The sequence below is a fragment of the Macaca thibetana genome, chromosome Y (assembly GCF_024542745.1).
Source record: "Macaca thibetana thibetana isolate TM-01 chromosome Y, ASM2454274v1, whole genome shotgun sequence".
NCBI lineage: Eukaryota > Metazoa > Chordata > Mammalia > Primates > Cercopithecidae > Macaca > Macaca thibetana.
This window is the reverse complement of record NC_065599.1, coordinates 2,229,887-2,240,471: the sequence shown is the minus strand read 5'-3', so window position 1 is coordinate 2,240,471 and position 10,585 is coordinate 2,229,887. Positions and strand designations below refer to the sequence as shown.

The 10,585-nt window shown below is 41.3% G+C and overlaps 2 pseudogenes; both read left to right on the top strand.

The window, feature by feature from the left end:
• The first annotated feature begins 984 nt into the window (after positions 1-984).
• On the top strand, positions 985-2,045 carry LOC126947205 (uncharacterized; annotated as a pseudogene).
• Position 2,046: 1 nt separating this feature from the next.
• LOC126947192 (protein quaking-like) lies at positions 2,047-2,976 on the top strand (annotated as a pseudogene).
• Positions 2,977-10,585: the final 7,609 nt, after the last annotated feature.

Genomic DNA, 10,585 nt, shown 5'->3' with positions numbered 1-10,585 from the left:
GTACTTTATTTATTTGCCTCCAGCTGTTAAGAGATTTTCTTTTTATATACAGTTCTATGAACATGTAGTGTGGTAAAAGTGTATTTAGAGTCTGTATAAATATTGACCTTTTTGTCTTTTGGTAGCAAAAGGGCTCTTGTTAGGGCTATTAATTTTGCCTTTTGTGCTCACACTCCAGTAGGCAGAGATTGAGCTTCTACTAGAGATTTTAATGTTACCACTGCATTTCTGGCTTGTTGGATTCTTTCTAGCACAAAATACTTCCATTTACGAAGTATTTGATATCTGAGTTTTTGAGAGGTTGATTGGTAAGATCTCCCTGTTCAGAAAAATACCTCTCCCACTGTTTAGATACAGCTGTGGAGGGGAGCTTTAGGTTTGACTGGAAGCAGGGTGGTCGGATTTAAGGTGTTTACTGTTTTCTAAGTAATGTAATGGTTTTTGTATCCAAGCCCTTGGTACTGCATTATTCTCAAATTTGAGAAACAGTGGTTCTTTCTTTGGCTCATCAGAGTTTTGACTGAGTGTGGCACCTGGACACTTAACTGTCGTCTCAAAGTCAGTTAGCCTCTTCCATTAGCAAGGCAGTAGTGGCTAATGCCTTAAGGCAAGGAGGCCATCCTAGTGCCACAGAGTCTGTTTAGATACATATGCCACTGGACAATGCTGTAATTTTATAATTTAAGGACCCTATAGCCATTTCTTTTCATTTATGGATATATAGAAAGAAAGGCTTAGTTACATTTGGCAGTTCGAACCCTAGGACTTGAGTGAAGGCTTTATTGATTTGTTTAAATGCTTTTTGCTGTTTAGGTTTCCAGAGGAGGGTTTAATTCTTACCCATTTTGTAATTTTATATAATGGCTTAGGCATCAGTTAAAAATTTGGATTTAGATATGGTGGAATTTTGTTGTTTCTAAGAATATTTCTTGTTTGACAACTAGTGGTTGTGGTTGGCAGTGTACAAACGGCTTGCTTCTGCTTATGGCCAAGCTGGCACTCTACATGACTTACTATGAAACCTACATATTTGAGCAGTTTATGAAAAAAAGGGTCATTTGTAACCTGCTTTTCACAGGAGATGAGGAGGTCTGGGTTTTTGATCAAACAGTCATCCTGGGTTGGGGCTGCTAAAGGAAGGTCATCCACGTACTGCATCAAGGCATATTTATGGTTTGGCAAGTTGTAGGGTTTTTTTTTTTTTTTTTTTTTTTTTTTTTTTTTTGAGACGGAGTCTGGCTCTGTCGCCCAGGCTGGAGTGCAATGTCGGGATCTCGGCTCACTGCAAGCTCCGCCTTCCGGGTTCACGCCATTCTCCTGCCTCCGCCACCCGAGTGGCTGGGACTACAGGCGCCCGCCAACTCGCCTGGCTCGTTTTTTTGTTTTTTGTTTTTTTTTTTTTAGTAGAGACGGGGTTTCACCGTGTTAGCCAGATGGTCTCGTTGTAGGTTTTAAGGTTAGTTAGTGCTTACCTAAAGATTGTGGGACAGGAGGCCAACTCCACCTCCAAGTAAGGGAGGGGGGCGGGGGCAGGGGGAGGCAGTCAGAGCGCGGCTGCAGCAGCAGCTACAGAGGCGCCCTGGCAGCTACCAGCCCAGAGAGACCGTCCAGCCTGCGGCACAGGCGACGGCGGCGCTGAGCGGGCGCTACCAGCCGAGCGAGCCGGGGCCGCGGCTCCTCCTCGTCCGGCGCCAGCGGCCAGCGGCCGGCGCCCCGCGCACGCAGTGGGCCAGCCGAGATCCGCCTTCCGCTCGCTAGCCTGCCTCTTGAGGGAAGCGCCGAGCCAGGCGGCCGAGTGCGGCCGCGGCTGGGAGTGCGTTGGCCCGGACGGAAAGCGCCTGCAGGGGGCGCGCGAGCGCGCGAGAGCGCGGTGCCAGCTGCCCGGGGGCCAGGTGCGGGAGTCAGAGCGTGAGCCGGCGCGGAGGCGGCCTGCGGCCCGGGCTGGTCCCCGCCCCTCTCTCTTCTTCGGCGGGCGGAGTGAGCTGCGGAGAGGGGAATATGGTCGGGGAAGTGGAAACCAAGGAGAAGCGGAAGCCCTAGAAGGTCATAAGCAGCCTGCCTAACTTCGGGGACATATTCAACTACCTCGAGCGGTTGCTGGAGGAAGAAATTAGCAGAGTACGGAAAGACATGTACAATGGCAAATTAAATGCCAGTACAGAGATAAGGAGTGCAGAATTGCCTGATGCTGTGGGACCTGTTGTTCATTTACAAGACAAACTTTATGTGCCTGTAAAAGAATACCCAGATTTTTATTTTGTTGGGAGAATCCTTGGACCTAGAGGACTTATGGCCAAACAACTTGAAGCACAAACCGGATGTAAAATCATGGTCGGAGGCAAACGCTCAATGAGGGATTAAAAAAAGGAGGAGCAAAATAGAGGCAAGCCCAATTGGGAGTATCTAAATGAAGATTTACATGTACTAATCACTGTGGAAGATGCTCAGAACAGAACAGAAATCAAATTGAAGACAGAGTTGAAGAAGTGAAGAAATTATTGGTACCTGCAGCAGAAGGAGAAGACAGCCTGAAGATGATGCAGCTGTGATGGACCTTGTGATTTTGAATGGCACCTACAGAGATGCCAACATTAAATCACGAGCCATTGCGTTTTCTCTTGCAGCAATAGCCCAGGCTGCTCCAAGGATCATTACTGAGCCTGAGTCGGTTCTCCCTCCAGCTGCCCTGCCTACTCCTACTCCAGCTAGCCCTACCATAATCAGACAAATACAGACCGCTGTCATGCCAAACGGAACTCCTCACCCAACTGCTGCGATAGTTCCTCCAGGGCCTGAAGCTGGTTTAATCTATACACCCTATGAGTACCCCTACACATTGGCACCAGCTACATCAATCCTTGAGTGTCCTGTTGAACCTAGTGGTGTATTAGGTGCGGTGGCTATCCAACGCGCAATATGCGTGTCCATCCTTACCACAGGATTGTGACCACAGACCGAGCTGCCACCGGCAACTAACTTATGACCTTCTAACCTCTGAACTTTTAGCCTAATGATGACCTGACCATGCCTGCCTGGGATCAGTTAACTGGTAATTGCCTTTGCTTGCCTGTCATCAGTGCAGCGAGCTGAGGCACTTGTTCATTCGTCTTACCATCTAACCAAACAAAAGACAAAGAAATTGTCCTCCAACTCAGCTTTTTTTTTTTTTTTTTTTCCTGGTTGGATGAAAGTGATTCTAGAACCTGCACTGAATAGTAGTAAAGCAATAAGGCCCAATTTATCCCACAGCACTGATCATCTTTTAATATCCCATCCTAAGAGAACGGTAAGAAGGCCTCTCTTAAGAAGGGGAGACAGGTGGCCCTTAACTACTCAATGACAGAGGTAGTTACTGTAAGAGACTTCTAGGAATCTTTTTCTTCTCATAGTGAAGTCAAAGCTCTCTGAATGTACTGTGTGATGCTGCATCATGCATGAACCTTCGGTCAGGGATATCATTGGTGAAGTGATTTCAAAAGTATTCAAAATTTGATGTGCTGTTTAGTCACTACAGTGCCCTCAGCAGAAGTTGCAGCCTTTTTTATATTGCCTGCCAAAATTTGAAATATTAGAAGAAAGTGTGCCATGAGAGAAAAACGTAAGGAGTTTTGAAAAGTAATGCAAATAACAGAACTGCAACACTGTTTTGAAAAAGATAAACACCTGAGTTAAAATTACTGAATCTTCATTTTACACCTTCTAAAAAAGTGTGAGAACAAGGTACATGCATTATGTGTCACGTTGCTGGGCAAACTGTTCAAGTATTTTTTTTTAAACCTCCCTGTATGGAAAACAATCATTAAGGATGTAGAAACCATGCTTGCCTATTTGCTGTATATATGTAATGAAATTGTAGATACAGTGTAGTGCATTGAAACAAACGTACAAAAAGTAGATACGTTTACTATGCAAGGGTGCTGGTGCAGAAAAAAAATATATATTTTTGGAAATGTAGCATTTTATACTTTCAAGTATTATTAAAAAAAGAACAAGGAAACCCTTTATTTCATTAAATGATTTTTTTCTGGTGGCTGTCAAGAAACAAAAGACCAGAAGAGCCTTTTTGTCTTTTTTTTATTATTATTTTTTAAGTATTGGAATAAGTCTAAAGAAAAGAAAGTGCCTTATTTTCCTTCATGGTCATTTAGTCAAGTGTCTCATAAAGATCAACTCCTCCCTCAGAATACAAGTTAATGCATGTTACTCAATCATCTAGTATGTGAAAAAAGATATGAGGGAGACAAATGAGTTGATGGTTTGAATTATGTGATTTTTGCCACATTACCTTGATGCAAATTTGCCAAATCTAATACTGTGAAAAGATTTGATAACTTTTCTAATGCCTGACTAGTAAGTTTTAAAACATCATTCTTTAAAAAATAATTTAATACTTTTGGTTATTCCAATATTCAATGTTAAGCCAAAGGATTCTGAGATAAAAATGATGTGTCATCCGAACTTCAGTTTACAGACAAAATTAGAGCTTTGTTTTATTTGGATAAGGGGGATGCATTCATTTGGTTTTGATTTTTATTTTATTTTTAAATAATTTGAGATAATAGGATACCTAGCAAATGTTTTCAGAAAAGTGAATCTTTGTGATTTTCATTCTGGAAAACAATGTTTTAAATCACCCAGATTTAATCACATGTCTTTATATCATACCAGATAACTGGTGTAGTGTATCCTTTTACTGTTTTAGTAACTTCTGCCTCCCTCACCCGTTAACTTTAAAAGAATGTTGAAAACTAACATCATAGTGTATATAAATACTCAACCCCATTTCAGCTTAAACTTCTAATTTCTCAAGAAGCTGAAACAGCTAGTTATATAGTTGAAGCAATTTGTATACAAAGCCTACATCTAAACACTTGAGTGAATAATCATTAACTGCTCAGTACCAGATGTGGCAAATCTCAAGTGACAGTGGACTCCCCCCCAGCTTAGCAACTCATCCCCTCTTCCACACCTTCCCAGCATCACAGTCAGAGGTCAGCAGGAAGTTGAGTCATTACCTTCTTGGTGACCTCCCGTACCATCTTGTCTCACTTGGAAACCGTTGTCAGTTTATTTATACTTTGCAATAGACATTCATTGTTTTGTATCCAGCTAGCTTTGGTTTAATATGCCATTGCTTTGTCTTTCTGTTGCAGACACAGTTTTGATTTATTTACAATATATGCTGTGCCATTTTGATTTTTATATTGTTTGATTGCTTTAATAAGTTTGCAACACTCAAACACTTGAGGTGATAATTTTTAAAAACAATACCAGTATTTGATCCAGTTTCATCTCAACTATGTTATACCTGGACATTTTAGATGTTTATAAAAGGTCTTTTATGCGGAAGAAAGTAAATATATGAAATAATAAATGTGTGACGTTTATGGATAATGTTGGCTCTGAACAACCTTTTGAAAACTTGGTTGACAAAATTTTGGATCAACTGAAAAAAGCATGACTTTTGAAATCTCTGAATGCCTTGGTTCTCAGTATTATCATTCTTTCTTGAATTTATTTCTTATTAAAATATGTAGTTTTTAAGGCTTTTTTTCTGACAGTACTATGTAATTTTTTAGCCTGGGTAGATGGGAGTGTCGCTTGTATGTTATCGTACAGCTGACATGTATTTTTGTCTATTCTTTATTATCTTAGTTTCATGCTATGTATGTACCATAACCAACCTATTGCCTGTGAGAAACATGTAAGATAATGTATTTACAGCCATTGTTACAAGTTTATAATATATTTTTCTATCTTGTTTTATATGTATGTTATATAACATTCAAAAAATTTTTTTCTTGATTTCGAAAAGGATACAAAATGCAAAATCCACAATTTCGATAACTGAAAATTGCCAGTTGTTTTGCATACTTTATTATATTGTACTATATATAGTACAGACTATATATAGTCTTTTGAGGGGCTTTTAGTTAGCTAATGAATGAATACATTAGACACTTTTGAGTTTTAGTTGGGGTTTTACATAGCTTGCATTTTAATTATTTGGTTCTTTGCTGTTTCTATTAACCCACAGCATTATTTTACTAAATGTTATAATACCAATCTAAAAAAAAAAAAAAAGATTGTGGGAGAGTCTTTGAACTTGTGGGAGCCTCGTGTAGGTGAGTTGCATAGCTTTTTTGTTTTGTTGAAATGCAAATATAAGTTGACTAACTTGGGCTAAGCAGATATAAAAGAAGACACTGTTTAAGTTACAACTGTAAATCAGGTAGCACTTGCTGGAATGAGATTTATTAAAGTATAAGCATTTTGTACCACTTGTATCGCTGGTGCCTCCCAGTACTTCGCAGGTGCTGATGCTGGCTTGCATTATCTGGGTCCCAGTTGGGTCCTGCTTCTGGGAACTGGCCCTGAGTATACACCTGAGGATTTTCTGTGTTTCCTGGTGAATTGGCTTCTCGACAGTGAAGAGCTCCCTGTGTTATCCTGTGGCACTCCTCTGTGTTAAACAACATTAGGAGAAGTTGCCTGTAATTTTGCCGGTTTGGACTGTGTGTTATAAAGATGGACTGCATTCGACCTATGAAAGCTTGGGGCTTTTCTGTGTAGGAGGGAGTGTGGTAGTTTAAATTTAGTAGCTTAGTGGTTTAAAAGAGCTGATAGATGAAGGTGTGTTGCCCCCTTCCCCACTTGGATGTGGCACTGGTCATTTTAATAGATGAGTCCTCACATTTCCCTGAAAGGCATTTGCATAGCTTGCGCATGACCAGATTTGAGATGGCCTGGTTGACTATCCTGACTCCCTGGCCTCTCAAGGCTCTGATTCTTCCCTCTGGGGTGAAACTTGGGGTGTGCTAGCAATGGAACCTGACTCTTGGGGGACTGTTGGCCTCAGCAAAGTGGGGTAGGCTATGACATATGGAGGAGAATTTTTTTTCCTTTTGCAGTTTTTGTAAAACTAGTTTTACTTGCCATCCTTGGGACTTTCTCTTAACTCAGTGTTTGCTGGTGAAGTTGCTTTTATTTTCACTTTTGTCTCAGCCTGTGCTACAAGTGTTTTGCAGTAAGCTGCTAAACAGGGCTGGATTCATGCTGTTCTTGTTTGTATTATATTTAATTATGAGTTAATTTAAGAAAATTGGTCTGTGTGCCCTGACTCTCCTCAGACCCCTGTCATTACCTCAAACACATGACCAATTGTTTCCCTGTGTATAGTGTTTTTGGTCACCTATTTAACACCAAAAGAGGTCCAGTTTACTTTACAGAGAGGTTTTCACCTTTTAGGGGTTAGCTTAATTTTATAGTCCCCTGCAAAGTTTTTCTTAAAGTTTTGTTTAGCATATATTTGAATGGTGTATGCTTTGATGACTCTTTCCATTTCCTTCCAGTTATGATGCAGTCTTGCTGACATTTTACTTTTGTTTGGGACCAGCTATACCTTCTCCTATTGTGGGGGCTTTTAGATATTACTTAGCTTTGGAGAGTCTCTTAATCCCACCACAACTGCTGCAGTTGTGGGGTAGTTTCTATTAGCCATGTGCAGATTGCCACTTGTCTTGTTTGGCTGCACACTTGGCTTGGAGCACAGTCTTTGCTAAGAGACTTGTGGTTCCTCACTTTGTTGCTGATTAACCTAGTTAGGCCTCTCCATTCACACACTTTCACACACCACCCCACTCCTAGTTCCCATGTTCCCAGTTGGGGAGGTGAGCCACTTTCACTACCTTCAGTTTTCTTCTGAGCTGACTTAGCCAGCCACTCTCACATGCTGTGTTGGTTGGGGTGTAAATTTCTTCTGAATTAGTGAGCCACTCTCACTGCCTGTACCCCCTCTGGGTTGGATTACCGGTTACACCCTAGGAGGTTATTTGGCTCCCCTTTGGTCCTTATGGAATCGGTCCTGCCTTCAATCCCAATATCTTACTGTGATTTCTGAAGCTGGCTGTTCTGGAGTCATCCTGTAACCCCTTATGTACCATTGCAACACTGGGTAGGGGCGCCAGGTCGCAAAAGGCCTGATCTCCCCTCCAGACTAAAGTTCTCTCAATGGTGCTTCTGGGCTCACAGGACTCCTGAGACCCAGGGCTTAAGACCCTAGAGGCAAAGGAGACAGTAAACTTGTCATCTCCACTCCTGGCTGTCTCACCAATAATGTTGCAGGAAGCAGAGGACCAGAGAGACTGATAGGGGGAAAGAGAAGGATTTATTTAGGTACCCTGGCTCAGCACACTTACATCCAAAAAGGTTGAGCATTGAACAAAGACTGAGTGGAGTATTTATAAGCAAAATTACAAAAGCAGAACTAAAGCTGCTAATTATACTATGACAGGTTACATAATTTATAGTGTAACTGTTGACTTAGCATAACTTGTAGCCTTGCATAACTTGTGACCTTGCTGCTGAATTGAAAGAAAAACAGAAACCTTCAAGTCTTACTAAATACAGGCATTGGGAAACATTGTCATAATTAATGGTTCAGAGAAGGAGAGAGTATAGGTATTCATTTTTCTTTTCAACTTTGCTCCAGTGTTGGATGTTTGGAAACCTATCCTTTGGCCTCGACTTTTCAGGCAGTGTTATCTTGTAACCGTCCTTGGAATGAGCTGGTTAAGCAGAGGAAAACATGTTTTTCTTTCCTGTTTAACCCTTGTCTTGCCACACTGGCACTTGTGGAAGAGAACTATATTAAACATGCAGACACTGAAGCTCCAGCCCAGAAATATGGAGTCAGTTTGGTCTGCTTTGGGGACCAGGTATTGGTAGAAGTCTGCTAGTGACTCAAATCACAGCCTGTGTAACCCACTGGTGTGGTTACTTACAACACCCACTCATCACTGTTACAACAATCATGCTCCAGAGCCCACTGCCACATTTGAATTTGCTGCAATCATATGGACGTGAGACCCTTATCCACACAAATCACTGTGGCTTACAGCTGTAATCTCAGCATTTTGAGAGGCAGAGGTGGGCAGATTAACTGAGGTCTGGAGTTTGAGACTGCCTGGCCAACATAGTGAAGTCCATTTCTACTAAATATACAAAAAATTTGCCAGGTGTGGTGACCCATGGCTGTAGTCCAGGCTACTTGGGAGGCTGAGGGAGGAGAAACACTTGAACTTGGGAGGCAGAGGTTGCAGTGAGTGGAGATCATGCCACTACACTCCAGTCTGGGAGACAGAGTAAGACTGCCCTCACTCACCCAAACAAAACAAAACAAAACAAAAAAAACCTGTTTGTATTTCAATACCAAAATATTTTAAAAGATGTGTATGATTTTTCCACCTTTATAAATCATCTCCATTTTTTTGCTTTAACAGATTTTTGTACATTTATTGTTTATCTTAGTAAACGGAATCTATTCACAGAACTATAAAGATGCTTATTAATACCATATTGCGTGGTCTATATGTCAAGTTTAGCAAATATGAATTATCCATTTATTTGCTAAAAGCCATCCTTTTTTCTCCTCATAATTTAGATGATTCTCAAAGATGACACATTATTTTGCAATCTGATTCTAACTTCTATACTCCCACATGGTCTGCAAAATTTATCTTAAAAAGTTTCTAGAGTAAGCCTTTGCAAAGTTGAAACTGCAAAGACTGGCAGAGTAAGTAATATGATTCAGCTGAAGCCAGTCAGTCAGAAAGTTGTACTTACCACAGCTTCTGCTGTGGAGGAATGGAGAGTCTGTGCTTTGTCTCAGTGGGTAACTGATGGGGCATTCTGTCAGAACAAGGACTGGGAGAAGCACCATGTGATCTGCCAAGGCCTAAGGTTCAGAAGGAACCAAGGCAAGAATATTACCAATTGCATGAAGATGCCAAGAGGTTTCTAAAGAGCTCTGTTAGTTTGAAAATAAATTGTTATCATTGAAAATAGCAAATTGTGATGCATAAGATCCACAAAACTAATGATTCAACCACTTAATTGTAGTGGCAATAATAAAATGCTTGAAAGCAACAGGCAGCAAAGGAAAGGGAACTGTTAGTATCTAAACATATCTGTGTGTTGAGGAAACATTAGGCCTTGCCAGTCTTTCCTGCTGACGCTCCCAGGAACCCTGTATCATTGGTAGGGGCAGGAGAGGGTAGCTACCAAACTGCAGAGCAGCACACAATGCTTTTTCCAGATAGCTAACCTTCCAGATACATTTCACTTTTAAGGCTTCTTTTTTTGCTTTTGGAAAGGGTGTGGAGAAGTGTTGTCTGGAGGAACTGTCCCTGTGTAGCTTCAAGGCTGCACTGCCTGTGAGTGCTTCCAAGACGTCATTTCTTTGTTTTTCAAATGTTTTCACCTGAGGCTTCTCAGAGACAACTGTGTCTTCTGCAAATATATATCTTCCTGGAGAACTGGAAGTAATGTTTTTGAAAGCTTTCAGCAAGTGCAGAGATGGTGAACTCTTTGCTGGTAGTGAGCTTTTGGCAGTGATGTTAATGACTATCAGATGGCAATTTCTGAAAGCCTTATCCAGGTGTCTGGCATCTTGCTTAAGCTCTTTGACCGTTGCTTAGTATTAACTACAAACTCAAGGTCAGAAATGGAAGGACTACCCTCCACACCTCCATTTGATAATTTGGGATCCTTGGTGTAACCATATGTGCTAGAATTCTTTTGTGCT